We start from the raw sequence: 16786 nt of genomic DNA, 5'->3' as shown, positions 1-16786 counted from the left end.
TTTTTAGATGGGGGTCAGTGACCCCCAATTGAAAGCTGGAAAGAAGACAAAATGAGTATAATATGTTTTGTTATCTCAAAAAACAGCCGCAAAGACGCTTTTGCCCGTTAGCGACCATGTTTGTGCCATTTTTGGATTATGAAGACCTCAATGACTTCCTCGCATAGTTTGTGAACAAACTGCTTTTGTATGTCATAACATTTCGTAATCGCAAACTTTTTTCTTTTGGATAAAGTTTAAAGAAACTCCAGAGCAGGTGTCAAAGCTTCTCAATACCCAATTAAGATTCGCAATGCAATAAAAGCCTAACAGAGAACATTACATTGCGACACGTGAGTTTTTACATTTCCCCCTAAAAGAATTCAAAGACTCTAAAAATAGAAAAAATGAAGACCAATTGAAAAGTTGCTTAGAATTAGCCATTTTATAACATACTAAGAGTGAACTTAAAAGTGAACCACCTCTTTAAAGCAATAGTTGCTATTGGCTGCACCTCCCAACTGTCCCGTTTTGGGCGGGACAGTCCCGCTTTTGACAGCTCAACCCGCAGTTCTGCGTTTGTACTGGAAAGTCCTGATTTCTCTGCACTGAACAGCCAAAAAAGATACAATGTTTCTAACTTAATTGGCCGATGGCAGAGAGCCCAGAATAGATACTTAATATACATTTGTAACAGTTTTGTCCCTTGGGAGAAGTTAGACTCACAGCTTAAAGGGCAATTTACCTTCATTAGTAAAACTGTATTAAAACATAAAAACTACATGTGTTCAAACTTTCATAACCTGGCAAATTTTGTAAAATGAACATGGTAATTAGGGGGGGTGGTCACAGAAAGGGGCGTGGTCAACCCATTCTGCACATTTTTCTTTTCTCCGTTTCCAGAATGTTGGGAGGTGTGTGCATTGTGCTAAATAGACATTCACAATATACAGTGGGTTTTAGGGTAATTTTGGATTAAACGGTAAATTGAAAAGAACACAAAGGTTTATGTATCATTACTTGAACACAAATCGACGCTGGAAGCGCTAAGGGATGGAAACACCAATTTAACTGCTGCGGCGCTCCTGAAGATGACGTTAATTGGGATCACTGTTTGTTTCAAGAATATTCCCTTCCCACTCTGCAGCTTTTGGTAATGGAGTACTCCCGCTCCAAATGTATAGAAATCTGTAGTTAAAAATAAAAGCGCAAGGATAAAACGCATTTCGCAGATCCCAATCCGATTTCTTGTTTCATACATCACTTCCTGAACAGCCAGAAAAAGACGCAACGTTTCTGAAACTTAATTGGCTTTTGGCAGAGAGCCCAGAATATGTGGCAGGTGCACTTAGTTACTTAAGATAAGCAAAGAAATAATTGTAACAATTTAAGATAAGCAGAGAAACAATTGCTACTATTTGAGATAAGCAGGTCTCTTGGGGAAACTATGACTTGCAGCTTAAAGGGCAATTCACCTTCATCAGCAAAACTGTAATAACACAAAAACCACAGCAATGTGTTCAAACTTTCCATAACCTGCCAAATTTTTTAAAAAGGATGTGGTATTTAGGGGGTGTGGCCATAAAATGGGCATAGTCCAAAAAAAATTCACCACGATACGCATGGGAAAGGTTTTTTTTTGTTTGGGAGGTAAGTGTTCCCCTCTGTAGGATTGTGAATTGACCTCGTCAGAATACAGATTTACAGACTGCATAAAATAGAAAACTACAAGTATGGGATATGCAATCTAAAGTCCCTGTCACAGTCCTTACCCCAGTGAGTTTACAATCTAAGATACCTATCACATTCCCATCAGTCCTTGCCCCATTGAGCTTACAATCTAAGGCCCTATCACATTCCCATCAGTCCCTGCCCCAGTGAGCTTACAATCTAAGGTGCCTGTCACATTCCCATCAGTCCTTTCCCCAATGAGTTTACAATCCAAGGTCCCTATCACATTCCCATCAGTCCCTGCCCCAGTGAGCTTACAATCTAAGGTGCCTATCACATTCCCATCAGTCCTTTCCCCAATGAGTTTACAATCTAAGGTCCCTATCACATTCCCATCAGTCCCTGCCCCAGTGAGTTTACAATCCAAGGTCCCTATCGCATTCCCATCAGTCTCTACCTGATGGGAATTCTGTGAGTGTAACTTTGTATGCGGGGATATGTTGAACTATAACTAAATACTGCACTTAGATAAGATCCCTTGTCTCTTTGCGCTTTTACTTTAACTACAGTAAGGGATGGGGCTGCCCAGTAAGTGGCAATAAACTGGATGGGACGTCAGTAACAATGAACCTACAGTAAGTGCCGTGTCATAAATCAGAATAACTGAAGTGGAATTCTCAAGAAGACACATAGTCATGAGTCATAACCCACTGTACTTGCTGCAAGGAACAGGCAAGATTGCGTGTGTAGAGCTGGGATCACATGAGAATTCCAAAGCACAATATACATTTTGTACTGACAAAGGGAATCAAGGTGCAAAGTGTTTCACATCACCTTTTTATTTGCTCCCATGTGTCTTACTCCACATTCCTAGTGCTCAGCACAACGAGTTGCACCAAATATGCACTAGTAGTTGCAACCTGCGCCCATAGACACATGCACCTCCCTCACTTGTGCAGCATTCATCATATGCAATTGGGAGAATCTGCAGGCGCAATGCAACGGCTGAACAACCACTGCACTTGCACCTCTCCCCATACCCATAGGAACCATTTTGGGGGCACATGTTCTCATTTGTAAAACATTTTTGCTTTGCTACTCATTATTATTGGTAAAAACTGAAAGTAGTTCCTTAAAAAGCTATGAAACGGGATAAAAAGTGATGAAAAGCCAAAAAAAAAAAAGTCAGTAATTTCAGCTAAATAGAAATTCAGAAGTGATGTTAATTTAAAGGTGTAGTTGACCTTTAAGTTAAGGGGTGGTTCACTTTTACGTTAACTTTTAATATGTTATAGAATGAACTTCATAATTGGTCTTCATTCATTTTTTACATTTATTGCTTTTTTCTTCTGACCCTTTCCAGCTTTCAAATGGAGGGTCTCTGACCCCATCTAAAAAACAAATGCTCTGTAAGGCTACAAATGTATTGTTATTGCTACTTTTTATTACTTATCTTTCTATTCGGGCCTCTCCTATTCATATTCCAGTCCATTGATTTAAATCAATGCATGGTTGCTAGGGTAATGTGAACCCTAGCAACCAGACTGCTGAAACTGCAAACTGGAGAGCTGCTAAATAAAAAGCTTAATAAGTAAAAAAAAAACATAAGTCCATCTCCCATGGACTCCATTTTATCTAAAAAATCCAAACTTTTTAAAATTATTTTCTTTTTCTCTGATTCAAGTTAAATAAAAAAAAACTGACCTATTCACCCAAAAAATACATTTAGATTAATTTGAATATTGAAGTTATTGGAGTTAAAAAAAAACTCCCATTACTTCGAAATTCGACCCTTGATAAATCTGCCCCTAAAATTGTAGCCTGGCAGATAAATAGTTTTTTTGGCTGCTGGGGTCAGTGACCCCCATCTGAAAGCAGAAACTACAACTATAAAAATGAATAGGACATTCCATGAAATATTAAAATATAAACAACACCTTTAAGGGTTTGCATTTGATCTGGCTGTACCCTTGGGGGAAAAAAATGTCTCCAGATTCAGAAATATCACGGCACAAAAACCGGCCTCGCATTTTTTTTTAAAACTGAACTTGAAGTTGCAGAATGGTAACAATTTCCAAAAAAATTCAAATTCAAATAAAAATGTAATTATGTAAAGCCTGCCTCCCCTAGTCTCCATTTTATGCAATCCAAAAATGTTAAAAATGATTTCCTTTTTCTGTGTAATAATAAAACAGTCGCTTGTACTTGATCCCAACTAAGATATAATTAATCCTTATTGGAAGCAAAACTAGCCTATTGGGCTTATTTAATATATACATAATTTTCTAGTAGACTTAAGGTATTGAGATCCAAATTACGGAAAGATCTCCTATCCGGAAAACCCCAGGTCCTGAGCATTCTGGATAACAGGTCCCTTACCTGTATTTTCAAGAATTAAATAAATACAATAAATCAACCTTCCAGGATTCCCTAATTAGTTATAATAATTATGGCCACAAAAGCGCTTGCTAAAACTACTCAACGGAAAGCTTAAAAATGCTTTGGTAAATAGCGGGAATCTGCAATTTCATAAGAAAAATTCATAAGAGTAAAAAGCACTGAAAAAAACTATTTATATGGAAGTGACCTTTCCATAAACATTATTGACACTCCTAACAGATTCTATTGGGACTGAGTCAGGGAAAGACATGGGAGTGTTGTTTATACACTATATTTGCTACAGTTTGTGCTATGGGCCCTCTGTATATAAACTTTGTTCAAGGCCTTCCCAGAGGAATGTACTACTATTATTATATTGCAGGCAATGTTCCCTTTAGGTTCATGTAGGCACTAGGCAAGGTTGTCCTTTGTGCACCAGTAAAGAGCTTCAGATAGAAATGTCTAAATATAGCATTCTTTAGTTCATAGAGGAATATTGTGATCCTTGCTATATTGCACCTGATGGCAGCCCCCCTCTGACATTAGCCTACAGGGCGCCCTAGGCAACCCGGCCGGCCACCTCATCCCCTCCCTCTGCCTAGGACCCATTGTTGGGTATCAGTTCAGCCTAAAATATTGTCTCCATACCAGGGAAACCTAGAGAATGACATTGGCTGACTGCTGTGTATAACACCTGTGGCTGATGGTAGCATCTATATAAAGGACGTGTTAAAGGGATGTTCACCTTTAAATTCATTTTTAGTTCGATATAGAGAGTGATATTCCCAGAAAATTTGCAATTGGTTGTCATTTTTTTTATTATTTGTGGTTTTTGAGTTATTTTGCTTTTTATTCAGCATCTCTACGTATTGCAATTTCAGCCATCTGGTTGCTAGGGTCCAAATTACCCTAGTAACCATGCATTGATTTGAATAAGAGACTGGAATATGAATAGGAGAGGCCTGAATAGAAAGATGAGTAATAAAAAGTAACAATAACAATACATTTGTAGCCTTACAGAGCATTTGTTTTTTTTAGATGGGGTCAGTGACCCCCATTTGAAAGCTGGAAAGGGTCAAAACCAATAAAAAATAAATAATGAAGACCAAGTGAAAAGTCGCTTAGAACAGGCCTTCTATAACATACTCAATTTTAACTAAAACGTGAACCAACCCTTTACTCAAAGGTCTCAATTAAATAGTGAACAAGCAGGAAATGTTAAAAAAAAAATCTACCAACTTCAGTCATTTCCAGCCTTTTCTGCTTTATGTAATTAGTAATAAGGCCATATAGAAGGGGGGTCTGGGAACTGGTTTTATGGGGTGATTCTTGGGATCCCCAAATCCACTTCAGCAGGTTCATGTCCCTGGGATTATAGATCTGAAGTGAATTTATGACACAGGCCTAACTGCTCCTCTGTATTGTCCCCTCAGGCCTGGGGATTTGGGGGATACTGATTAAATACAGAGATATATCTAAAGCTCCATAGGGCTCTGTACCCATACCTCCCAACTGTCCTTGATTTTGATTTTGATTGGTATGGGATATGCAATCTAAGGTCCCTATCACATTCCCATCACACCCTGCCCCAGTGAGCTTACAATTTAAAGTCCCTATCACATTCCCATCAGTCCCTGCCCCAGTGAGCTTACAATCTAAGGTCCCTATCACATTCCCATCATTCCCTGCCCCATTGAGTTTACAATCTAAGTTCCCTAACACATTCCCATCAGTCCATGCCCCAGTGAGCTTACAATCTAAGGTCCCTATCACATTCCCATCAGTCCCTGCCCCAGTGAGTTTATAATCTAAGGTCCCTACCACATTCCCATCAGTCCCTGCCCCAGTGAGTTTACAATCTAAGGTCCCTACCACATTCCCATCAGTCCCTGCCCCAGTGAGCTTACAATCTAAAGTCCCTGTCACATTCCCATCAGTCCCTGCCCCAGTGAGTTTACAATCTAAGGTCCCTACCACATTCCCATCAGTCCCTGCCCCAGTGAGTTTACAATCTAAGAATCCCATTCACACACAGACACTAGGGTCAATTTTTATTACAGCAGAGCAGCATGAGGAAATTAAATTCATCAAGGGAATATATAGGAAATGGAGTCAGCAGCATGGTGGACAATAAATCAGTCTCTGCTGTTTGTGCCACTTGATGTGTTTCTCTCTCCCCAGCTCCGTTGCTATAATTCCAGCTGTGTAATGTGCCCACGAGTAAAGGAAGGGTTTATTAATTTGGAATCGGGTAATGAACCGGAAGGCTCCATTCTGTGGGTGGTGTTGGCAGATTGTACTGTACCGCTTGCCTGGCTGATATTCAGTACATTAAAATAATCACATCTCTGGTGGGGAGCCATAACATTCCTAATGCTGAGGCCTGGCTGTCTGGGGTCAGATCAACATTGGATTTTACCCCCTTCCTCTGCTTGTGATAATGGAAATTTTAGCTGCTTTCTTGTTACCTGCGCTCTCTTGGCTATGTCTCAAGGCTCTGCTAAATGAGTGTTTCCCTCTGGGACAGTCATTATGTGATTTCACTGGTCAGGTCTTTGGTTCTGGGGGTACCTTATCATTACAGAAGGTTCCCTATAATAACACAGTTCAATGAACTTTGGGTACTTTCTGCTGTTCCATGTTCCAACACTGAACCATAGAAATGTCCTGCTACCACTCCCCAAAGGGTTTGAATTACTGAGGTGGAACATGTACAAGTCTGGGGTAAGAGATATGAAGATACAGAAAGCTGCCTCACTGTGTATTTATTATCCAGGCTTTATAACTATTGCACAGATATTAATCATGGGAGATAAGGACTTATCTGTGAATGTGAGAAATCTGGAATGCTGCTTTAAATAATGCACAGACGTACCCATCTAGTCATAGGGCAAGGTAAACAATCAAATAGAAATAGAGAAACCCAATTGTACCTTTCCAGACAGAGGGGAAGGTGAGGGGCACATACAGAGTGAGGAACCACAGATGGACCCTGCCCAGACAGAGGGGAAGGTGAGGGGCACATACACAATGAGGAACCACAGATGGACCCTGCCCAGACAGAGGGGAAGGTGAGGGGCACATACACAATGAGGAACCACAGATGGACCCTGCCCAGACAGAGGGGAAGGTGAGGGGCACATACAGAATGAGGAACCACAGATGGACCCTGCCCAGACAGAGGGGAAGGTGAGGGGCACATACACAATGAGGAACCACAGATGAACCCTGCCCAGACAGAGGGGAAGGTGAGGGGCACATACAGAATGAGGAACCACAGATGGACCCTGCCCAGACAGAGGGGAAGGTGAGGGGCACATACACAATGAGGAACCACAGATGGACCCTGCCCAGACAGAGGGGAAGGTGAGGGGCACATACAGAATGAGGAACCACAGATGGACCCTGCCCAGACAGAGGGGAAGGTGAGGGGCACATACAGAATGAACAACCACAGATGGAGCCTGCCCAGACAGAGGGGAAGGTGAGTGGCACATACAGAATGAGGAACCACAGATGGACCCTGCCCAGACAGAGGGGAAGGTGAGGGGTACATACAGAATGAGGAACCACAGATGGACCGTGCGCAGACAGAGGGGAAGGTGAGGGGCACATACAGAATGAGGAACCACAGATGGACCTGCCCAGACAGAGGGGAAGGTGAGGGGCACATACAGAATGAGGAACCACAGATGGACCTGCCCAGACAGAGGAGAAGGTGAGGGGCACATACAGAATGAGGAACCACAGATGGACCCTGCCCAGACAGAGGGGAAGGTGAGGGGTACATACAGAATGAGGAACCACAGATGGACCTGCCCAGACAGAGGGGAAGGTGAGGGGTACATACAGAATGAAGAACCACAGATGGAGTCTGCCCAGACAGAGGGGAAGGTGAGTGGTACATACAGAATGAAGAACCACAGATGGACCTGCCCAGACAGAGGGGAAGGAGAGGGGCACATACAGAATGAGGAACCACAGATGGAGTCTGCCCAGACAGAGGGGCAGGTGAGTGGTACATACAGAATGAGGAACCACAGATGGACCCTGCAAACACAGGGGGTCCACTTAGGGTGGTACCAGACATCAATATATTTCTGCTGAGGGGGCATATAATCTGGATGATTAGTTAACGGGTCTGCAGCTTTTACATAAAAATTTAACTTGTCCCTTTCCACAACTGGCACTGACAAAAAGGCACTGCACGGAGCAAAGGCCAACCTAATAACACTACAAAGCTAAATTATGTAACCAACCAAATAGGATCTGATAGGCACTTTTTGTCAATTACAACCCATAGTTCACGTATACTACACAGGCTAGGGCAGGCTTCAAAATGTGAAAAAGAAGGAAAAAGTTGTTAGCATTTAATTCTCCAATAGTCATTCAGTCCAACAGGAAAAAGGGTCCAATCTTTTTTAATACATGTTCATATCTCTGACCCAGGCAGAGTTAGTCTCAAATCCAATAAAATGAGAGAGTGCTGGGTAATTTCAGAGGTGAACGTAATCATTAGATGATCATCAGGATTAACATTTCTTGACACTCCTCTAGGCCATCTCCCAAATGATCAATACGTCATCCACATACCCCCAGTACTCAACTAGATATTGGGCAACTATAATAAAGAGAAAAATACTCAGTTGAAATTTGTAGAAAAGATATTTACAAATAAAGGGGCTCACGCTGCCCCATTGATGTCCCCTGGTGCTGCCAAAGACAAATGTTTTTCACATGAAAATGAGGGTATGGCACATAGGTATGCGGAAGGAATTTTTTAATGGAATTCTTGAATATCACTCTGTGGAATAAATATTCCACAGAGTGATATTCAAGAATTCCATTAAAAAATTCCTTCCGCATACCTATGTGCCATACCCTCATTTTGTGCTACAGATGTAAAGACATTTATTTCAAGTATTGACCCAATTAATGAGACGACTGGACGATTGGGCGACCCGTTGGGTTATGCAATGATTTATCGGTTTTTGGTACAGGACCGGGGTGTGTGGATGTTCCACATTAGGGATCCCCAACCTTTTGAACCCGTGAGCAACATTCAGAAGTAAAAGGAGTTGGGGAGCAACACAAGCATGAAAAATGTTCTTGGGGTGCCAAATAAGTGCTGTGATTGGCCATTTAGTAGCCCCTATGTGGATTGTCAACCTACAGTGAGGCTCTGTTTGGCAGTGCACTTGGTTTTTATTCAACCAAAACTTGCCTCCAAGCCTGGAATTTAAATATAAACTCCTGCTTTGAGACCACTGGGAGCAACATCCAAGGGGTTGGAGGGCAAAATGTTACTCACGAGTTACTGGTTTGGAATCACTGTTCTGCAGTGAGGAAGTCCCTTTCAGTTTTGGTATTAGGAACTCCTGGTTTTGAACCTGTTACATTCCAGGCACTGCTCCTCCTGCTTGAGCCACAGGGGGCAGTATGGCGACAGCCTGAAATACATTATCCTCTATGACACTGCCTCCATCTTCCACAAATCCACACCCTCTACCCAGCTGTGGGCAATTGCTTGTTTAAGGGCTATTTAAGCCTGATTCCCAGCTGAATTGTTGGCCTTACCACTGATTCCAAGCCTTATGGAAATCTAGATCCTGTTTCAATTGCTGATCCTGATCCTGTTCCTGCTCCTGTTCTGGTAATCTTGTCTTGTTCCAGCCCCGTTCCTGTTCAGTTCCTTTCTGATCCTTGTACTCTTTGATATTAATCTCGGCTTGTTTATCGACCTTGCATGTACTCTGCCCGTCCCGACCTTTGGCCTGTCCCTGACCTGTTTGTCTGCCGCCTGCCCTTGACTTTTGGCCTGAACCTGGACTTGTGTTTTGCTGCTTTGATACATCTCTCTGCAGAGGTTTGTGCAATTTTTTCCCTTCTTAAAAACTTAAATTTATACAGCACATTGGCTCCTGTCCATTCAATCCTTACATTTGGGTATGGTACCATTATGAAATGCTTCATCTGCTAATATTTTATTGTTTTGCTTTATCTCCAATATGGGATCTCGTTTGTAATGGGCCTTTACATTAAGTTGTTTATACGCTTCTTCAACATATTAAGATTTATCCATTACCCCCATAGCAGCACCTTTGTCTGCTTCCTAATTACCAGGGTTCTATTACTCATAAGGCAGGTGCTTCTCTCTCCTCAAATGAGCCCTCCCTTGGGTTGTCAACTGAATGTGCTGTGTGCAATATATTGATAATTATAATAATAATATCTTCCTATTTGAGAAGCCAAACCTTCATCCTTTCTGTGTGTGCCATGTGTCGTGCCCTAAATACCCTGTAACTGCCCCAGGCTATAACATGTGCCCGAGGACTATCACCAAGCATTGTATCATTCGTTCAGAGAGCTGCAGCTCAGAAATTAAATGTTCATTAAATTTAATGGAATGGGAATTACGTGTAATGGAACGGAATGTTTCTCTAATCCCGTCCACTGGAGCATTAATTTCTTTGGCACAACATTCAGCCCACTGCGCTACAGTCATAGTAATTAGTGCCAATTCTAGGCATCACTTTTTTCTAGGAAAAATAACACAAGTCCTCTGTGAATGACAGTTAGATCTGAGTTGATTCAGTTGCCGCATGTTCTCCTTGGGCTTCTCCAGTTTCTTCCCATAATCCATACTGGCAAATTTATTGACTCCTAAGGCTCCTCTCAGGCTTGTGTGTGTTTGAGACTATAGCCGCAGTGTAAGCCAGGGTAGGGGACTCCATAAATGGGGTTTAGCCAGGGTGAGTCTATATCCTATGTTGAATTGGTCCAGGAATCACGAATATCAACCACCATGAAGCCGAGCAGCCCCTACCTCCTCCAAAGTTTAGCTAGGAGGGCCCCAAGGATGTAGCAGTAGGAGTAGAGGTATTTCTCCTAAAGTAGCTTAATTAAGCCTACAGTATGTAATGTTTGCAGGTCTGGACTGGGAGTCAAAATAGGCCCTGGCATTTCAGGTTCACAGGGGCCCAAACAGACCACCACTTAAGGTTGCCACTTGTCCAGATTTGACCCATAAAGCCCGGTTTTCAGAATGGTTGCATAGGTCAAGAAAACCAGGCAGGATCTCCCTTGATTGACATGGCGATCAGCCAATCACTGATCACCATATCATAGCACTGGTGACATAGCACGCCTCGTCTGCAATATCACTGACCCGCCCCAGTGACGTCATGGCACTGCCCCCTGCCCGGACCGTGAGCCACACTTAGGCCTACACCCACTAGCCCTATAAATTCTGTCTATGGCATCTTACAGCATCCAATGGTTGCCACTTTTTGGCCCAACTCCGGGCAGGGGGTGGACCGTGACATCATGGGGCAGAGCTGTGACATGTCAGGGGCGGGGTTATGATGTGGTGATCGGAGATTGGTCGATCACTTCGTCAATCATAGGGAATCCTGCCTGGTTTTCCTAATTTGGAAAAACGACAGGCAGTTTTGACCTGGACAGCCCTTTAAAAAATCTGGCTGTCCGGGTGGCAACCCTACAGCAGCCATTTCCCAGAACCCACAGATTACCAGTCTGGGCCTGAATTCCTGTTAGTACATCATTTATTTGTAGGAGTAGGGTTGTAGTAGGGTTTCATGTAGGACTAGAGTTATAGTAGGATTATATGTAGGATAAGATATATATTAGGGTTATATGTAGGAGTAGCAAAACAGGAAGGTATTGTAACTGCTTTGTAACTTATAAAAAGGAACAAGGATGAAGTTCTGCAGAGAAATAACCACAGGGGCTAACAATCTAAGAGGAGAGAGACATTAGAAGGATTAGTAGGTGTGATGGGGTAAAATGAGGTTTGAGATGAGTCAGGGCTGCAGAGCTCTGTGTGTGTAACATAAAAGAATAAAGTCACAAATCATTCAGTAGTGAATAATCTTATTTATTACCGAGTGCAAATGTACAGTAAGGTCAGAAGGACGTGATTCATATAAGTAGTTACATCCTGGAGAAGGAAAAACAGTTACAGGAAAAGCTAAAGGGCAAAATATCTGTCGTCTTCTTTCCTCCTCGCGGATGGAGGTGCGGGGAGTGGAAATTTTCCTAATCATCGATTGCCTCAATAGTTCATTTAAATATAAACTTCCACTATAAAGGGAAAAAGTGGATTTATTCTGCATTAACGTGTCTGAATATGTTTCATTTATCCCAGGAATGGTCACTTATATAAATTTGCAGCAAGAGCCCTGGGAAAAAGCTATCTTCCCTACTATGTAATCTTACTATATATCAATATTACTTACTTACTCATGCAACACAGATTTATCAAACATCACACACTTTGCATCATCCTGACTAATTTCAATTGGGCGATTCCAAGTAAAGGGGTTGTTCACCTTTGAGTTATCTGTTAGTATGATGTAGAGAGAGAATCTGAGACAATTTGCAATTGGTTTTATTATTTGTGGTTTTTGAGTTATTTTTTATTCAGCAGCTCTCCAGTTTGCAGTTTCAGCCATCTGGTTGCTAGGATACAAATTCTCCTAGCAACCATGCATTGATTTGAATAAGAGACTGGAAAATGAATAGGAGAGGCCTGAATAGAAAGATGAGGAATAAAAAGCAATAACAATACATTTGTAGCTTTACAGAGCATTTGTTTTTTAGATGGGGTCAGTGACCCCCATTTGAAACTAGAATGATTCCAAAAAGGAAGGCAAATAAATCCAAAACTATAAAGAAAAAAAAATAATGGACAATTGAAAAGTTGCTTAGAACTGGCCATTCTATAACATAATAAAAGGTAACTTAAAGGTGAACCACCCCTTTGAGATCACAGATAACGTTTTATGCTTATTTCAGAAAAGTAGCAAATGGCCATCTTTTCAATTGGTCATATTATTTATTTTTCAATACTTCTTAATTATTTGCGTTTTTCTTCTGATTCTTTCCAGCTTTCATTGGGGGTCACTGACCCCATCTAAAAAAACAAATGCTCTGTAAGGCTACAAATATATTTTTATTGCTACTTTTTATTACTTATCTATTTAGGCCTCTCCTATCCTTATTCCAGTCTCCTATTAAAATTAAGGCATGGTTGCTAGGGCAATTTGGACCCTAGCAACCAGATGGCTGAAATTACAAACTGGAGAGCTGCTGAATAAAAAGCTAAATAACTCAAAAACCACAAATAATAAAAAATTAAAAATTGCAAATTGTCTCAGAATATCCTTCTCTACATCATACTAACAGTTAATTAAAGGTGAACAACCCTTTAAAGCTCTTCAAATGCCAAGGAAAATAGAAGGGATACTCAAGAAATCACATCATAAAGCTCTCCATACAAATACAGAGGAATGTTGAATTCCAAAAACAAGGAAATCAGTTCAATTGAATGGGCCGAGATGTATTTGTTGGTATAAGGCCGATAGTAAAGAGATCAGGACAATTATTATTATATATTAAAAAGTGCAATTGGCAGATCTATACCTCCAGGTGAGCCGGTACCTGCAAGTTACAGACGTTCATATTTAAGGAGTTCGATTCTTCATTGCTTTTTTAAAAAGTCCCCTTATCAAACGAAAATAAAAGGATCTTATAATAAAAAGTTTGGGAAACAATCTCTGGTTAAAGGGGTTGTTCACCTGTAAATTAACTGTTAGTATGATGTAGAGAGGGATATTCTGAGACAATTTGCAGTTGGTTTTCATTTTTTATTATTTGTGTTTGAGTTATTTAGCTTTTTATTCAGCAGCTCTCCAGTTTGTAATTTCAAACTCTTGTGATTGGTTAACTTAGACTGATATGGAAATGAAGGAGACCTGGTGGGTTGTTCTCTCCCTATGGTATTACGGGATAGCAGCGATGTCAAATTGTCATAGAGTCTAGGCAAAGGGCTAGGTGACTGACAGCTCTTGTGATAGATGGGTGTGGGTCTTCCTATTCTTTTGTATGGAATGGCGTAATCTATAATAGGCAAAGGGCTACGTTGTTGACAGGCAGTCTTTGACATGGATTGGAAAGTACTCTTGTGATTGGTCAACTTTGACTGATATGGTAATGAAGGAGACTTGGTGGGTTGTTCTTTCCCTATGGTATTATGGGGATAGCAGTGATCAGGGGTGCTTCGCCAATGAGGCGAGTTGAGGCGGTCGCCTCAGGCAGCAGCGCCCCACTAGGTACCAGGGGCAGCAAAAATGATGCTCCTGGTACTTTAAGAGCGAATTTCTGGGGGGGAGGGGGCAGCAGCAATTGTTGCTGCCTCAGGCGGCGGAGGGGCCAGGATCGCCCCTGGCAGTGATGTCAAATTGTCATATAGTCTAGGCAAAGGGCTATGTTGTTGACAGGCAGTCTTTGACATGGATTGGAAAATCCTCTTGTGATTGGTCAACTTTGACTGATATGGCAATGAAGGGGACCTGGTGGGTTGTTCTCTCCCTATGGTATTACGGGATAGCGGCAATGTCAAATTGTCATAGAGTCTAGGTAAAGGGCTATGTTGTTGACAGGCAGTCTTTGATGTGGTTTGGAAAGTCCTCTTGTGATTGGTCCACTTTGACTGATATGGAAATGAAGGAGACTTGGTGGTTTGTTCTCTCCCTATGTTATTAAGGGATAAGGAAGTTGAGGCTTACGTGGCACAGCTCAACACATGACTATGTGTTGGAATGTCAGATCTTATGATGGAAAATATTGGGAGATCTCAAATCTTCATAGAGTCTATGCAAAGGGCTATGTGACTGACAGCTTTTGTGTTAGATGGGTGTGGGTCTTCTTATTCTTTTGTATGGAAGGGGGTAATCTATAATAGGCAAAGGGCTATGTTGTTGACAGGCAGTCTTTGACATGGATTGGAACGTCCTCTTGTGATTGGTCAACTTTGACTGATATGGAAAAGAAGGACATCTGGTGGGTTGTTCTCTCCCTATGGTATTATGGGATAGCAACGATGTTAAATTGTCATAGAGCTTAGGCAAAGGGCTATGTGGTTGATAGGCAGTCTTTGACATGGATTAGAAAGACCTCTTGTGATTGGTCAACTTTGACTGATATGGAAATGAAGGAGACTTGGTGGGTTGTTCTCTCCCAATAGTATTACGGGATAGCAGCGATGTCAAATTGTCATAGAGTCTAGGCAAAGTACTATGTGGTTGACAGGCAGTCTTTGACATATATTGGAAAGTCCTCTTGTGATTGGTCAACTTTGACTGATATGGAAATGGAGGAGACTTGGTGGGTTGTTCTCTTCCTATGGTATTTCGGGATAGCGGCAATGTCAAATTGTCATAGAGTCTAGGCAAAGGACTATGTGGTTGACAGGCAGTCTTTGACATATATTGGAAAGTCCTCTTGTGATTGGTCAACTTTGACTGATATGGAAATGTAGGAGAGTTGGTGGGTTGTTCTCTCCCTATGTTATTAAGGGATAGGGAAGTTGAGGCTTACGTGGCACAGCTCAACATATGACTATATGTTGAAATGTCAGATCTTATGATGGAAAAAATTGGGAGATCTCAAATCATCATAGAGTCTATGCAAAGGGCTAGGTGACTGACAGCTTGTATGATAGATGGGTGTGGGTCTTCCTATTCTTTTGTATGTTAGGGGGTAATCTATAATAGGCAAATGGCTAAGTTGTTGACAGGCAGTCTTTGACATGGATTGGAAAGTCCTCTTGTGATTGGTCAACTTTGACTGATATGGAAATGAAGGAAACCTGGTGGGTTGTTCTCTCCCTATGGTATTATGGGATAGTGGCGATGTCAAATTGTCATATAGTCTAGGCAAAGGGCTATGTGGTTGACAGGCAGTCTTTAACATGGATTGAAAAGTCCTCTTCTGATTGGTCAACTTTGACTGATATGGAAACGAAGGAGACTTGGTGGGTTGTTCTTTCCCTATGGTATTACGGGATAGCGGCGATGTCAAAGTGTCATAGAGTCTAGGCAAAGGGCTATTTGATTGACAGGCAGTCTTTGACATGGATTAGAAAGACCTCTTGTGAATGGTCAACTTTGACTGATATGGAAATGGAGACTTGGTGGGTTGTTCTCTCCCTATGGTATTTCGGGATAGCGGCAATGTCAAATTGTCATAGAGTCTAGGCAAAGGGCTATGTGGTTGACAGGCAGTCTTTGACATGGATTGGAAAGTCCTCTTGTGATTGGTCAACTTTGACTGATATGGAAATGAAGGAGACTTGGTGGGTTATTCTTTCCCTATGTTATTACGGGATAGCGGTGCTGTCAAATTGTCATAGAGTCTAGGCAAAGGGCTAGGTGACTGACAGCTCTTATGATAGATGGGTGTGGGTCTTCCTATTCTTTTGTATGGAAGGGGGTAATCTATAATAGGCAAAGGGCTACTTTGTTGACAGACAGTCTTTGACATGGATTGGAAAGTCCTCGACATGGATTGGTCAACTTTGACTGATATGGAAATGAAGGAGACTTGGTGGGTTGTTGTCTCGCTATGGTATTACTGGATAGCGGCGATGTCAAATTGTCATAGAGTCAAGGCAAAGGGCTAGGTGACTGACAGCTCTTGTGATAGATGGGTGTGGGTCTTCCTATTCTTTTGTATGGAAGGGGGTAATCTATAATAGGCAAAGGGCTATGTTGTTGACAGGCAGTCTTTGACATGGATTGGAAAGTTGATTTTTGATTGGTAAACTTTGACTGATATGGAAATGAAAGGGACCTGGTGGGTTGTTCTCTCCCTATGGTGTTACGGGATAGCGGCGATGTCAAATAGTCATAGAGTCTAGGCAAAGGGCTAGGTGACTGACAGCTCTTGTGATAGA

Source organism: Xenopus laevis, chromosome 7L, assembly GCF_017654675.1.
Source record: "Xenopus laevis strain J_2021 chromosome 7L, Xenopus_laevis_v10.1, whole genome shotgun sequence".
Lineage (NCBI taxonomy): Eukaryota > Metazoa > Chordata > Amphibia > Anura > Pipidae > Xenopus > Xenopus laevis.
Note: the sequence above shows the minus strand (reverse complement) of the source record.